The sequence below is a fragment of the Microcaecilia unicolor genome, chromosome 5 (genome assembly GCF_901765095.1).
Source record: "Microcaecilia unicolor chromosome 5, aMicUni1.1, whole genome shotgun sequence".
NCBI classification, from domain to species: Eukaryota; Metazoa; Chordata; class Amphibia; order Gymnophiona; family Siphonopidae; genus Microcaecilia; species Microcaecilia unicolor.
Genome location: NC_044035.1, coordinates 327,494,308 through 327,511,014, shown reverse-complemented (window position 1 = coordinate 327,511,014; position 16,707 = coordinate 327,494,308). Strand labels below are relative to the sequence as shown.

Below are 16,707 nucleotides of genomic sequence, written 5' to 3'. Positions count from 1 at the left end.
TTTAAAAAATTTTTGACAAAAATGGACATGCAGCAAAATAAAAATTGCCACGCGCCCATTTTGGGTCTGAGACCTTACTGCCAGCCATTGACCTAGCAGTAAAGTCTCATGCGGTAACCGGGCGGTAATGACCACATCAAATGCCACTTGGCGCACCCCAATACGTGCATCCGAAAATAAAAATAATTTTTTGGACGCGCGTATTGGACACGCACCAAAAATGAAATTACCGCAAGAGCCACGTGGTAACCCAGCAGTAACTCCATTTTGACGCACGTTGGGCACGCTTAGAAGCTTGTGTGGTTTAGTTAAAGGGCCCCTTAGTTACTTCTTCCATTAAAGTCCTGGTTGAAGAGCCGAGCTTTCACCTCTCCTGCTTCCTCATTGAATATCTACCCCGTAATTGTCTAAAATACAATACCCACACATATAACTGTAGAGGCAAAAACCATTGTCACATGTGTAGTCACCAGCACTTACACATAGAAACAGCGGAGTGATGCCTTGTCTCAGGCAGCAGATTGCCTGGAAGGACCACTGCTGGTTGGTTTAGACTGATTATCATCTCACTAAACAGTATCTTTAAAAAACAGTTAAAGCTTACTGGAGAACTCCAGCCAACATCATTTCTCTCCTCTTTAGGGGAACTGCTTATTTTCCCCATAAGAAATATCATTATCATCATTCTTGCAAAAGTGGACTTTGAAAAATGTTCATTCATTAGCTGCTTAAACTTCTCAAATAATTCATGTTTTGAAGGTTTGATATTTTGAAAGAGGTATTCATCTGTACCACTGATTGTTCTGAAAATGTACATTTATACAGTAACATAAACACAGTCTGCTGTTAACTACAAGATGCATTGTGATGCTCGTTCTAAATATTAACAGGTTATATAATTCATAGTCCTCCACCACAAATGCTGTATATACAGTATGCATAAATATGTGATACAGTCAGATAAACTGATAAATATTCAGACTGATATTCACATGCCACAGTTGGGGGCCCTTTTAATAAGACGCATACGCGCATCCTACTTTTGTCAGTTTAAAACTACCGCCCGGCTACTGCATAGCCCGGGTGGTAATTTCATTTTTGACGCGTGTCCGCTACTTGTGCCGGAAAATATTTTTTATTTTCCGGCACGCGGCGCTAACCGGGCAGTGCTGATGCAACACGGTAGCATTTAATGTTTCTGCCAATATATTGTAATGGCAAGTTTGAGAAGAAAGTGCTGCAAAACGTGCAAAATTTCACAACTGCATCTTCAAAAAAATTACAAAATGTCAAAAATTACATTCAATTTGTTCTACTTTGCAAATTGTGAGAAGCAGGGATTATCTAATGTTTGTCTATAAAGCACTGCATATACCAGATAGCGCTATACAGATAACAATAAATTTAAGCATATTCTATAAGATATAGGTGTATTTTTTCCATACGGAATTTTCAGGCTCCATAAATAGAATCTAGCCCAGAGGTTTTCAACCCAGTCCTCGGGGCACACCCAGACAGTCAGGGTTTTCAACTGGCTGGATATGCCTCGAGGACTGGGTTGAAAACCTCTGATCTAGCCCATAGGCACCCATGTGTCTACAAAATAGCAGCTAAGTCGGTGCCTACTTGCTCTTTTAAACTGGGGGTCCCCTTATAAAATTACCCTCGTAAGGTGGATGGAAGATGGCACGGATCAAGCTAAGTGTAGCATTTGGGGCTATCGTCTAAGATACAGAAAACATATATCATTCAACACAAAAGAAAATATACTCAGTGATGCCGTATGAGGCCAGTTCCAGCCAGAAGAAAGCTTATATCCTGAGCATAACCCAAGGAATGAGGGACCTTTAATGTGATAGAAAGGAAACAGCTCTCTTTTTAGGGTAAAGTGAGTACCACCAAAAGATTTCTAAATTGTGTCACAAACTGTGGGCATACTGCAGAACGAAAGCACGAACTGGTTGAACACAAGAATCCCACGGAAGGAATGCAAAAATCAAAAAGTGGGAAACAGAAGAAGGCTCAACAACGAAATAATCTGGTCGCTGTTACAAAAAAGACTCACATTGCGGAAAGACCAGTTTATTGCTATCGAGTATTCACCCCAGAATCCAGGTATTACTGGAGGACTGTCACTTTTTCTCAACAACTTCTGCATTTTTGTCTTAATGTAGGCCACTGATATTCAGCTTCATACTCCTTTCTGCCCATCTTAAGGTAGTCTAGCAGTGGAACTCTTCTCGGTTTATCTGGTTTCCTCCACTCTCCTATCTAACTGTTGGCATCACAACAGTATGAAACAATAACAGGAAGCCTGCAGGGTGGGAAATAGGCTGGTTCCCAGCTGGACAACCTTAGACATTCTGGGAAGTGGTACACTCCCAGAATTTCTTAAACTCTTTCCTTTTACTCTTTGCACAGTGGTAAAAAATTTGGGAATAATTTCTATACATCACTGGATCATTTCTACACGTAATTCAAGTACCACGGACCCTTTCTAATCAGGTAAGTCAATGAAGGGTTTAAGTAGCACTAGATTATTCAAGCTCACTTTGAGAATTTTTAGGGAATTTCTTTAGATTAAGAGTGAGGACGACGATAAACGGTTTGAGTTTCTGGCAGACATACAGTAACTACAGAAAAGTGGGATTCAATTTGGTTTTAAATAGAATGTGTCACTGAACAGGTTTCACTGAGTTATAAATGACAGAATTCACAAAAGCAAGTGTTGCATTTAGAAGTTTAAGAAACATGATTATGTTAAATATTATTATTATTATTATTACTTTTATTGTTATCTGTATAGCGCTGTCTGGTATACACAGTGCTTTATAGACATACATTAAATAATCCCTGCTTCTCACAATTTGCTAAGTAGAACAAATTGAATGTAATTTTTGACATTTTGTAATTTTTTTGAAGATTTAATTGTGAAATTTTGCACGTTTTGCAGCACTTCTCAAACTTGCCATTACAATATATTGGCAGAAACATTAAATACTACCGTGTTGCATCAGCACACACATTTAATGAAGTGGATATTAAGCCAAGAGTCTAATATATAATACTGATATATGACAAAGTTCACAAATAACTGGAAAAATCAATATCAGCCAGGAGAAATGCCAGGAAATCATGGTGGGGGGGGGGGGGGTCCATCATTGTGTGGCCACCAGGAGTCAACTCTGACTCAAGAATACATCTGGATCTAGAAGCGCTAGGAATGGAATTCAAAATTCTCCTCTACCACCAAGTCTATGTAATCGTGGTCAAGTTGCTGTAGCACCCTGTGTACCCGGGAGCAAAATGTAAATTGGGCATTTGTTTTCATCTGGGTTTACTGGTCAATAAAATCAAATAATGTGGATGTCTATGCTTCAAATAAGGTAATCTAGCAGTGGATTTAGAAGTGGCCAGAAAAGAAACAATTAATCTCTCTCTAGGATTTCTGTTGTCTACGTAGAAGATATTATAGGTATGCACGTGGCAAACATTTTCAGTTTGTTTGGCCTTTTTTCTGATTTTTGCACTTTTCTTTCACACATTCATTTTAATAATATTTTTTTTTTCTACATGGAAATCAATTCATAGGTTAATTTGTGTTAAATAAATTATGTAAAAGTGCTAAATTTTTAAGGCATTTTAACAATCGATTGCATGCTGAGAAATGCGTATCCCTATGAGAAATTGATGGTCCCGCGTTCCATTAGTTTCTTCTTTCTTCTTGCATATTTCTCTGCTACTTCTGTCGCCTCTAACAACTAGACAGATGCCGAAGCCCATAACCAAGGTGAACTGGGAGTTCCAGGCCAATGTCATAAGAGTGCATCAAAAGTCAGACTTACTTATATGTATTTGCCTCATGCCTTTTTCCGGTTGTAGCTCAAGGCAAGTTACATTAGGTACAGGAGGTGCAGACTTTTAATGAAGATTTTTTTTTTTCATTCCATGTTAGCTTTTTACAGGTCAATTTTCAATGGTGGCACTGATCTGATTTGTTAAAATGATAGCCATGGCATTTAAAATAATACATATGTTCAGCACCACTATACAGATAGGCAGTGGCACTCAGTATATATAGAATGTGGACACTGCCAGTAGCTATACATTTAGACACAAGAAATGCTTGTATGTCATTAGATAATGATATATACATGGAAATGTGTGTACATACATGACTACTCTCCTGATTCTATAAACGTCACCAAAAATTGCGTGTGCAAATTTAGGCATGATCCTGATTTGTGCATGCAATTTAATTGAATAACGAGCCGATTCGTGCCAATAATTAGCTTTTTAACAAGCAATTATTGGCACTAATTAGATATAATTGTTTCACACATAAAGTTAGATCCGCACCTACAATTTACAAGCAGCCTGAAAAACAGGGAGCAGAAATTGGAGAATCATGGGCACTTTGGAGCAGAACAGGGGCGTGGTTTTGAGTTACATACATAATTACAGAATAAGGGTGCTCCACGCATAAATTTAGGCATGGGTGTCTATACCACATTTTCATTGGTGCAAATAGTCACGCCTACATTTAGGCACGACCATAATGCTTAAACACTATTCTAAAAACCACATTGAGATTTAGGTGTGTCTCATAGAATACCGCTTAAGCGCTGATTTTTTTTAGGCGACATTTACTGCATCTAGCCCTATACGCCAATTACACGCCTACGCACTTATATAAATATCTTATATAGCATGTACTTTAGAGGTAGTATACACATAGGTAGAGTCTGGGTGGGGCACAAATTTATGCTTATAAGGCACATACATTTGCAGCAGCAGCTCTATCAGGCAGATGATCAAAAGCAAACGCCGGCGCTAGAGGCCCATTGCAGAAACGTCCAAAATTTGGACATCCTCTACTGCCCCGTCACAGAAACGTCCAAATTTTGGACGTCCTCAACTGCCCCATCGCTATACCTCCGACACCCCCTTGAAATTTGGCCGTCCCTGCAACAGGGCAGTTGAGGACGTCCATCTTCCGATTTAAAGACGGGCATCTCCAGCCCAGACCTGTCAAACAAGTGTGGGAGGATTGTGCTGAGCGCATGCTCAGGCACAATTCTCCCGCACTTCTACCCCATGATCAGAGATAATTGCGCTACTTAAATTTGCATGCATTATCTCTGATCATAGGTCTAATAGCGCCCCACGCTGTTCCAGTGCTATTTTAGAGCGCTGTTTGGAACAGCGCAGGGCTTTTGATCATCTGCCTGTCTGGTTGGTGTAAGCACTTTACCTAAGTTGTACATATTCATCCTGCATTGAAATCATCACAGCGCCTCACCTGTCACCTCGCTCCGTGACTGAAAGCGCAGCCAGCAGTGGCAAATAGGATTCGCCTCCCTTTGGGCCTTCCCTCCCTGTGTCCCACCCTCGTGGAAATTACATCAGATGAGGGCGGGACACAGGGAGGGAAGGCACGAAGGAAAGAGAATACGATCTGTCGCTGCTGGCTGCGCTTTCAGTCACGGAGCGAGGTGACAGGTGAGGCGCTGTGATGATTTCAATGCGGGGGGCCTGGCCCGGTGGTGGACGGTCGATGGAGCCGAGGGCAGGTGAGATCGTGGACTGCGGCACCCGGCCCACCTTGGAGGCCCGGGGAATTTTGTCCCCCCTGCCCCCCCTCTCGGCAGCCCTGGACAGGAAGCCACCGTTTTGAAGGTGGTGTTTGAAAGAGGAGGGATTGCTACTCCCACCTCCAAAACAGAGGTACCGTGGGAAGGGTTGGCCAACAGACCACAAAGAAGTGTGAGGGGTTGGTTCGGCAGCACACTTGGATCACTAGTAGATGTGTTTTTTAGGTGTGAGATGGTTATTGGGTGCTGAAGATCCACTGGACCTCCAGCCCCCATGCCCTCATGTCAGGGGGGTGTGGGAGCTTGTGGGGGCACTAGACCACCAAGGCCTTGATTTTAGAGGGGTGTCCAGGGTGTTTGACAGGTCTGGGCTATTGACAGCCTGGACCTGTCAAACATGTGAGGGAGGATTGTGCCCTAGTGCATGTTCAGGTACAATCCTCCCACACATCCCCAGGATGATCATCACTAATAACACACTTAAATTTGCGCGTTATTAGCGTTGATTATTGGGGAGTTAATTCCCCACGTTGTTCTGGTGCTCTTTTTAGGGGCAGTTTTGGAACATTACGGGGAATTGATCATCGGGGAACTGGTCCTGGAGGCACCCCAGCCAGTCAGGTTTTTATGATACCCATAATGAATATTCATGAGATAGATCTGCATGCACTGCCTCCTTTTAACTTCAGAGCCTCTTTGATCCAAACCTAAATTCCCTGGAACATCTCATCTAATGAGACCCTGTCCCTGAGACCTTGGACCCCTTAACATGAGTGACATGTGATCAGAGAACCCTACAACCCCATCCACTCACTCACTTGCAATCACTACTTACCTATCTACCCATTCTTTCCCCTACCCACTCACCTACATCCCTAATCCACCATCCCATTGTATACCTATGGGCTGCATGGCACCTTATGCACACAAATTTGTTAGCACATACTAAATCAGTTAGCACCCTTTAGTAAATGGACCATCTTAGTTCATAAGCCCTCCAAGGACAGAAAAATACTTACTGTACACTGCTTACTACTACTAATTATTTCTATAGTGCTACCAGTATCAAAGCCCACTGCACTAACCATTAGGCCACTCCTCCATTCCTTCTTCAGTAGCTTTCAAGCTTGTAGGCAGTACATTAAATGAAGAAATAAAAATGGAAGGTGTCTTTTCCCTCTTCCTTCTTACATTGGTTTCTGCTGGCTGCTGTTTTAAAAATCCTACTGTTCAACTAAAGTCACTGGCTTCAGCTAAAACCCTGCAGTTTATAAAATGGTGGCCAACAGGAATAGATGCTGAAGGAGGAGGACAATTTCATTGGATAAGATATGTATGGGCAGAGCCATTGGGGGGCTTTTAGGGTAGGTGGGGGCAGAGGGTCGGAGGGTGTGGGTGTGGGTGAAGGTTTAGGATAGTGAGTGGGTAAGTAGGTATTTGGGTGAGTGGATGGGCAGCAAGTGATAGTGGAGTGGGTGGGGTGTGGATAAGTGGGTGTATGGGTTGGTTTAGGTATATGAGTAGATGAGGGTTGGCTAGTGAATATTTAACCGTCTATTACCTCAGGTATAAATTTAGACTGTAAGTCCTTCAGGGAACAGGAGAGCCTGCTATGAGTGGGAAAGCGCGGGGTACAAATGAAACAAACAAAATTTAAAAAATGCCTACTGTACAGTGGTGTAGGAAGGGGGCGGTGGGGCGGTCCACCCTGCGTGCACGCCGCTGGGGAGGTGTCGGCTCCGTTGGTTCCTTGCTCCCTCTGCCCCGGAACAGGCAAAGAGAGCAAGGAACCAACGGAGCCGACGCAGCTCCCAGCGACGTGGACTCGGGGGCAGATCGGCCCTCCCGCCCCTTGCTTCTTAGCTTCTAAATCAATTAAGAATGCGCTCCGGGGGGGAGGGTGCGCTCCAGAGGGGGGGCACCGTGCTGCACCCGGGGGGGGGGGTGCGCAGCGGCGACCCGCCCCGGGTGTCAGCCGCCCTCGCTACGGCACTGCTACTATACTTGAATGTAACTCACCTTGAGCTACCGCTGGAAAGCTGTGAACTAAATCCCTAAGTAAAAAATAAAGAAAAAGCTGAGAACTGTAGCACAGAACAAGAATATCTGGGAAGGATCCTTAACTGGTGTTAGTTTCTTTTATTAAAGGCTATAAAAGTAAATCAACAACAGTTTGACCTCCTGCGATTGTCATCTTGGTGCTGGGATATAAATGTTCAGAGCTGTATCTCTGCTCTGCAGTTTAAAAGCAATGGTCATTTACTCCTATCAACACACCATAGCTTCATGAAGGGCTAAGATGAAAACCGGGGATTTGCAGCGTTTACAAATGTTCCCAGTCTTACAGAGCCCTTTGCTTTTGTGGAATAAATGATATCACGCAGAGATAATGAAAGTCAGTAATAGGTCCTTGGCATATCAGCCCAGAGCCCAGTGTAGATCAGATGCAAGACAGCAATTTATCTGCCAGGTTACTTATAATCAAGCCAAAAAAAAAAAGAAATCTGTAAAGTACAATGTTTGCTTGGAGATTTTCAAGATACATAAAATACTCATGTATAGAAATTGTACTGTGATTATTGAACAGAGTATAGCATTTTATTCACTGGGGACTCAACTCCATCTGCCACAGATCTCCTCTCCTTTGGGGAGATTCTGGCCAGCTATCATGATTTGATTTAGACCTTTATTTCTAACTAGTAAAAAAGGCCCATTTCTGACACAAATGAAACGGGTGCTAGCAGGGTTTTCTTCGGCTCCCCTGCAGCCACCCATGTCCAGTGACCCTCCTCTCCCCCTGCAGCCACCCATGTCCAGCGACCCTCCTCTCCCCCTGCGCCCACTGCAGCCATCCATGTCCAGCGAACCTCCTCTCTCCTCTGCCCCCCCTCCAGCCACCCATGTCCAGCGCCCCCTGCAGCCACCCATGTCCAGCGACCCTCCTCTCCCCTGTGCCCACTGCAGCCACCCATGTCCAGCGAACCTCCTCTCTCCTCTGCCCCCCTGCAGCCACCCATGTCCAGTGAACCTCCCCTCTCCACTGCCTCCCCTCCAGCCACCCATGTCCAGCGACCCTCCTCTCTCGCCTGCCCCCCTGCAGCCACCCAAGTCCAGCGACCCTCCTCTCCCCCTGCGCCCACTGCAGCCATCCATGTCCAGTGAACCTCCTCTCTCCTCTGCCCCCCTCCAGCCACCCATGTCCAGCGCCCCCCTGCAGCCACCCATGTCCAGCGACCCTCCTCTCTCCCCTGCCCCCCTCCAGCCACCCATGTTCAGCGACCCTCCTCTCTCCCCTGCCCCCCTCCAGCCACCCATGTCCAGCGACCCTCCTCTCTCCCCTGCCCCCCTCCAGCCACCCATGTCCAGCGACCCTCCTCTCTCCCCTGCCCCCCCTCCAGCCACCCATGTCCAGCGACCCTCCTCTCTCCCCTGCCCCCCTGCAGCTACCCATGCCCAGCTTAATAAAAGAGGTTTTACTCTACGTTAGACATTAGCATGAACCCACGCTAATGGCTAATGTGCATTAAAACTACCAACACAGTATAAACCTTGTGCTAGGGGTAGTGCATGGATGTAACAGGGGCCTGCTATGACAGCTAGTACCAAATACTAACTGTCACAATTGCCAGTGGCATGGATGCACTTAATGTCACCCCAAAAGAGTTGTTACGTGCAGTCATTCTTCCCCCCCCCCCCACCACCAATCCAATCCCCATGATCCAACCTCCCCTGCAACAACCCTCCACCCAAAATCACTACAGAAAAATGAAGGCTCTGTCCCCCTTGTTAAAGCCCCTCCCCATCATATCACCTCAACCCTCCCCCACCCTCCAAGCATCCCCGGGGCTTATCTGGGGGTAATCCCTGGCGATCTAGGGTTACGAATTGGGAGCAGTCCCCCTCCACTCCTGACCTATCGGCATCTGGCTGCAAAATTGAGCTGATGACCCCTAGAAGTAACCACTGTGCAATGGAGGAAAAGTGGGAGGAGGGGACAAACACAAAGGAATCCCGTTTAAAAGGAATGAATCTACGGAATCTTAACGTAGAGATTGGGTGGCAACGCTGGTAACTGGGAAGCAAAAGCGGTGCTGGGCAGACTTCTACAGTCTACACCCTGATCGTAACTGAATAGATATGGATGGGCCGGAGTGTAAATTTTAAGGGACTTCGACATTAGCTTCAGAACTTTTAGTACAAGAAGAGTGCTGGGCAGACTTCTACGGTCTATACCCTGAGAATGGCAAGGACAAATCAAACTCGGGTATACATATAAAATATCACATACCATGTAAAATGAGTTTATCTTGTTGGGCAGACTGGATGGACCGTTCAGACAGAAACTCTTATGATGTCATAAAACATGGGACAAGTTACCATGCTCCATCTCAAAACCAGATGGAACTAGTTTTCATTGGATCAAATACACCCCACCTTAGTTCAGCCTATGGTCCAACAAGAAATTGTAAAAACCCTGGAACATTCGCAGCTCTTTCTCTCTGCTCCTTCCTGATCTGCACCTCTATGGACCTTCACTGAATACCTGGGCCTTTGTCTGCCGTCATTTACTATGTTACTATGTAAGAATGAAGAAGGCTGTCTGGAGGAAGGGAGTAAGAAGAGGGGAATAGTGCCTGAATAGCATGCTGGCATTTACACTTGTTAAGTACGCACATATGTACACAAGTGCTAGTATTATAAGCGTTTATGCATGTAACACACACTAAAATGTTACTGCCCAGTTTATAGAGCTGCCTTGTTACAGTGCTGTCTTTTAATAGATAGGGTTGTTGCAGTTTTAGTCCTGGGAGTTAGTGTTGTTATGATAGAGGCTTTTGTGTGTTTTTATGCAGCATTTTGTGTTATTGTGCAAAGTGTTGGGTAGAAGAAGAAGAGTTTTCTGTTCTTGAATTGATGACACCATCTGAATTCCCCCCCCCCCCCCCCCATGGTGAGTTTTAGGGGGAAATATCCTAGGTTTTTTATTGAGATTCTCTTTCATCCTGTACAGAATAGTTTATTTATTTATTTATTTATTTTGTTTGTTTGTTTGTTTGTTTGTTGCATTTGTATCCCACATTTTCCCACCTATTTGCAGGCTCAATGTGGCTTACATTGTTCCGTAATAGCAATCGCCATTTCCGGAAGGAGAAATACAGAGTTATATTGCATTAAGGTTCATAGATGACAGAGAGGGGCATAATCGAACGAAAACGTCTATCTCCATGGGCGTTTATCTCCGAGAACGGGTCCGTGAAGGGCGGACCGAACCTTATTTTCGAAAAAAATAGACCTCCATGTTTTATTCAACAATTTGTGAGCTGGGCGTTTTTGTTTTTCAGCGATAATGGAAAATGAAAGCGCCCAGCTCAAAAAGAATAAATCCAAGGCATTTGTTCGTGGGAGGGGCCAGGATTCGTAGTGCACTGGTCCCCCTCACATGCCAGGACACCAACCGGGCACCCTAGGGGGCACTTTTACAAAAACAAAAAAAAAGGTAAAATTGCTCCCAGGTGCATAGCACCCTTCCCTTGTGTGTTGAGTCCCCCCAAATCCCCCTCAAAACCCACTGCCCACAAGTCTACACCATTACTATAGCCCTAAGGGGTGAAGGGGGGCACCTTCATGTGGGTACAGTGGGTTTGGGGGGGTTGGACGACTAAGCATTAAGCAGCACAATTGTAACAGGTGGGGGGGATGGGCCTGAAGTCCACTGCACCCCCTAACAACTGCTCCAGTGACCTGCATACTGCTGCCAGGAAGGTGGGTATGACATTTGAGGGTAAAAATAAAAAGTTGTGAAACATCATTTTTTGTGGTGGGAGGGGGTTAGTGACCACTGGGGGAGTCAGGGGAGGTCATCCCCGATTCCCTCTGGTGGTAATCTGGTCATTTAGGGCACTTTTTGGGGCCTTATTCGTGAAAAAACAGGGTCCAGGAAAAGTGCCCTAAATTCTAGCTACAAACGCATACTTTTTTCCATTATTGGCGAAAGGCGCCCATCTCTGTTCGGGTGATAACCATGCCCCAGTCCCGCCATTACACCACGACTCCGACACGCCCCCATCAACTTTGTATGCTTCCGCGATGGAGTGCAGTTGAAAACGTCCAAGTTCGGCTTTCGATTATACCGCATTATTCGTTTTTGTGAGATAAACGTCCATCTCCCGATTTAGGTCGGAACTTGGGCATTTTTCTCATTCGATTATAAGCAGGAGAGTAGATTAGGCAATCAAGTAAAAAGAATTCATTTTCGTGAGGAGAAATAAAATGGTAATGCGTTAAGGTTCAATCGTGACTGAGTAACTTAGGCATTCAAGAATAGAGAGTTCCGTTTAGTCCAGTTCCGGTATGAGTTTTGTTGTCTAGTATGCTTTATTGAACAGGTTGAATTTTAGTAATTTTTGGAAATTAGTTATGTCATGTATTGTTTTTGTGGCTTTTGGTAATGCATTCCACAGTTGCGCGCCTATGTAGGAGAAGCTGGATGCATATGTTAGTTTATATTTTAGTCCTTTGCAGCTGGGGTAATGGAGATTCAGGAATGTATGTGATGATGATCTTTTAGTATTCCTGGTTGGTAAGTTGGTTGTCGGAGGATGTGCTAACAGTAGGTAGTGTTCTGTCCTCTGACAGCCTTTCCCTGATTGTAATGTGGCTCTGGGGTGGGTGTGACACTTTTTCTGTCATTCTCACTGCAGAGTCACATGAGCGTTGCATTGTGGGGGGTGTAGTTATCAGGCAATGCTGATTTCACTAGCCTGTCTGCATAGAACTGTTATATGATTAGTTATGCTGTTGCTAGTTGGCAGTTTCTGTTCCCATTGGTGGTTTTCCCCCTGCTCACTGGGTCAGAGTGTGCCCTTTTTCTGTTCCCTTTAGTCTGAGCTAGGCTCCATTTGTTAGACAGTACAGAACCCTTTCCTGCGTTACCCTCTGTTAGAGTGCTTAGTTTTTACCTTGAATATATCTTACTAAAAAAGATATTGTACTCCATTCAACCAGCTCTGAGCTAATGTTGTTCTCAGTACCACGGAGACTCTTTGCCATTGGGGGCAGAACCTCTGATCTACAGTTGACTGTGAGTAAACATTGTGTTATTCAAATAAAGGACTTTCAGAGAGATAGAGTCTTCAGGTGTGAACTGGTGTACCAAGGTTATACGTCAGGATATAAGACTTAGAAGCTACAAGTCTTAGAGGCCTGAACAGGTAGCGTATCTGGGTTTAAAAAGGTTTGGACAGGTTTCTGGAGGAAAGGTCCATAGTCTGCTATTGAGAAAGACATTGGGAAGTCACCGCTTGCCCTGGGATTAGTAGCATGGAATCTGGTTAGTCTTTGGGGTTCTGAAATGTTGCTGCTATTGGGATTCTGCCAGGTACTTGTGTCCTGGATTGGACACTGTTGGAAGCAGGATACTGGGCTAGATAGACCATTGGTCTGACCCAGTATGGCTATTCTTATGTTCTCAATGGAGGAGGGTGTATAGTGGAGTGTCACAGTGATCCGTACTGTGACCGGTGCTATTTAACATATTTATAAATGATCAGGAAATCAGTACGACAAGTGAGGTGATTTAATTTGCAGATGACACAAAACTATTCAACGTTCTTAAAACGCATGCATACTATGAAACTTAATGCAGGACAAATGCAAAGTGATGTAAATTGGGAAGAATAATCCAAATCATTGTTACCATATGCTAGGGTTCACCTTGGAAGTCAGCACCTAAGAAAAAGATCTGGTGTTATTATAGACAATACACTGACATCTTCTGCGCAGAGTGCAGTGGTGGTGGCCAAAAAAGCAAACAGGATGCTAGGAATTATTAGGAAAGGGATGGTAAATAAGACCAAGAATACTATAATGCCTCTGTATCGCTCCAGGGTATTGTGTTCAATTCTAGTCGCTGTATCTCAAAAAAATATATAACAGAATTAGAAAACGTTCAAAGAAAAGCAACCTAAATGAGAAAGGGGATGGAACTCCTTTCATATAAGGAAAGGCTAAAAAGGTTAGGGCTTTTAGCTTGGAAAAGAGACGGCTGAAGGGAGATAAGATTGAGGTCTATAAAATCCTGAGTGATGTATAACGGGTAAAAGTGATTCAATTTATCACTCTGTCAAAAAGTACAAAGACTAGGGTGCACTCAATGAAGTTACTTGGAAATACTTTTACAACAAATAGGAGGAAATATTTTTTCACTCAACGAATAGTTAAGCTCTGGAACTCACTGCCAGAAGATGTGGTAGCGGCAGTTAACATATCTGGATTTTGAAACGGTTTGGATAAGTTCCTAGAGGAAAAGTCCATAGTCCACTATTGAGATAGACATGGAGGAAGCCAATGCTTGCCCTGAGTTTGGTAGTATGGAATGTTGCCACTATTTGGGTTTCTGCCAGGTACTTGTGACCTGAATTGGCCACTGTCGGAAACAGGATACTGGGCTAGATGGATCATTGGTCTGACCCAGTATGGCTATTATGTCCTTAAGATGGTACCTATGGAAGAGAGGGAAATAAAAAGGGAAAGGGAAGGAAAGAGAGAAGGGAGGAGGTGGTGACCATGGATGGAGGGAAAGGGAAGGAAAGCAATGGAAACTAGAGAAGGAGGAAGAAAAATGGAAGAAAGTTGAACGTGAAAGATAGATATAGGACAGGAAATGAAGGAGGAGGAAAAAAATAGTGAATAGACAGGAGGTCCATGAAGCAGAATTCAGAGCACAGAACTGTGCTGAGGGCACAGAGAAGCAGAACCAGAGACAGGGAATAAGAAGGTTAGAAAAATAAAATCACCAGTATGTTCAGTATATTAATTGAAAATGTCAGTTTTGAGAATTTGCATCTGCTGTCTATATTTTGCACTGCACAGGAGGAAATGTGAGTAGGCGCTTTATTTGATAACCATACAATTAAATTTTTTAATTGCGATTAATCATGTGATTAAAAAATATAATTGATGTACAGCCTTATTTCTTGTATTCTGTGATCCTGTCCCAGCTACCTAATGAAATCCGCCCCTGACCGCTTCATAGCAGACATCACATCCCACCTAAATTACATGCTTCAGCAAGGCCTCTTCCCTAAGGAAAATGGCAATATCCTACTCACCCCAATACCAAAAGATACCAAGAAAAAAACAAACGAAATCACTAACTACCGTCCAGTAGCATCTATCCCGTTGGTGGTCAAACTGATGGAAAGCATGGTAACCAAACAACTTACAGATTACATAAACAAATTCTCAATATTACATGAATCACAGTCAGGCTTTCGTCCCCTCCACAGCACGGAAACAGTATTACTCACTCTTCTAGCCAAATTCATGCAGGAAATAGCAACAGGCAAAAACATCCTTCTCCTCCAATTCGACATGTCTAATGTCAACATGGTAAACCATAATATATTCAACATGGTAAACCATAATATATTAATAAGATTATTAGATACGTTTGGGATTGGTGGAAACATACTTAACTGGATCAAGGGCTTCCTAACCACAAGAACATATCAAGTAAAATCAAATTCAAACATATCATCACCATGGAAAGCAGACTGTGGAGTACCGCAAGGATCACCACTATCACCGATCCTATTCAACTTAATGATGACCCCACTTGCCAAGTCCTTATCCAACCATAGCCTTAACCCTTTCATATATGCAGAAGATGTCACAATATACATTCCTTACAAAACCAAACTGACAGAAATCACCAACGAAATCAATCTCGGCCTGAACATCATGGATTCATGGGCAAATGCTTTTCAACTAAAACTAAATAAAGAAAAAACCCATTGTCTCATCCTCTCATCCTAACACAGCGCAGACATCCCCACAAGTATCAACACCCCAGATCACACCCTTCCTATCTCAGACAGCTTGAAAATCCTCAGCATTACAATGGACCGTAACTTAACACTAGAGAGCCAAGTGGCATCCACAACAAAGAAAATGTTCCACTCAATGTGGAAACTCAAACGCATGAAGCAATTCTTCCCAAGGAAAACATTTCGCAACCTGCTACAATCAATGGTACTAAGCCACTTAGATTACTGCAATGGAATTTATGCGGGATGTAAAGAACAAACCTTAAAGAAACTTCAGACCGCTCAAAACACGGCAGCTAGGCTTATATTTGGTAAAACACAATTTGAAAGCGCAAAACCCCTCCGCGAAAAACTACACTGGCTCCCAATCAAAGAATGCATTGCCTTCAAAATCTGCACCCTGGTTCATGAAATCATCTACGGAGAAACATGACAGACTTGATCGACTTACCAGTTAGAAATACATCCGAATCAATACGATCTTATCTAAACCTGCACTACCCAAGCTGCAAAAGGACTTAAATACAAAACAACTTACGCATCTAGTTTTTCCTACATAAGCACACAACTGTGGAACGCATTACCAAAAGCCTTGAAAACGACGTACGACCACCTAAACTTCCGGAAATCACTAAAAACCAACCTGTTTAAAAAGGCATACCCTACCGATCCAACTTAAATGCCTAATCCCTGCAACACAACCAAACTAAAGCACGTAATGGACATAACACAACTCTTCCGTTCTCCGATTCCCTAATGTGGCTGTGCCACATGAACTTGATCTTACCACAACATCACCCTGTATTTGTTCACACCGGAGCCTGCAAAGGCTTCTCCAGTACTATGTAAGCCACATTGAGCCTACAAATATTTATTTTCTTGCTTTTGTATCCCACATTTTCCCACCTATTTACAGGCTCAATGTGGCTTACATAGTTTTAATAGCATTGTCATGTCAGGATATCAGATACAGTTAGTATTGGGTAAAGATTAAGTAGGGAAGAGAGAGGACAGAAGGGATTGATTAGGGTAGTTATAGAAGCTGGGCTTTCATAACTGAGTAGGTTGGTGGGGTGGTTTAGTGAGGTGGGAAAATAAATAAATAGGTGGGAAAATTGTGGGATACAAATGTAACAAATTAATAAATAAGACTGAATTAGATTTCCAAGTTTCAGAAAACAAAAATCTTTTCAATTTTTTCCAAAAGGTTATATAGGGGCTCGTTTTCAAAGCATTTAGACACACAAAGTACATTTTATGTCTAAGTGCTTTGAAAATTATTCCCC

General features: G+C 43.6%; 1 protein-coding gene across 1 annotated transcript in view; it reads left to right on the top strand.

Moving 5' to 3' along the window:
• Positions 1-2,374: 2,374 nt before the first annotated feature.
• Positions 2,375-16,707, top strand: part of CDH5 (cadherin 5) — an 84,035-nt gene continuing 69,702 nt past the window's right edge. Inside the window, exon 1 of the mRNA XM_030204491.1 lies at positions 2,375-2,505. The gene's annotated coding sequence lies outside the window, so the exon portion shown is untranslated. The remainder of the gene's footprint in view (positions 2,506-16,707) is intronic.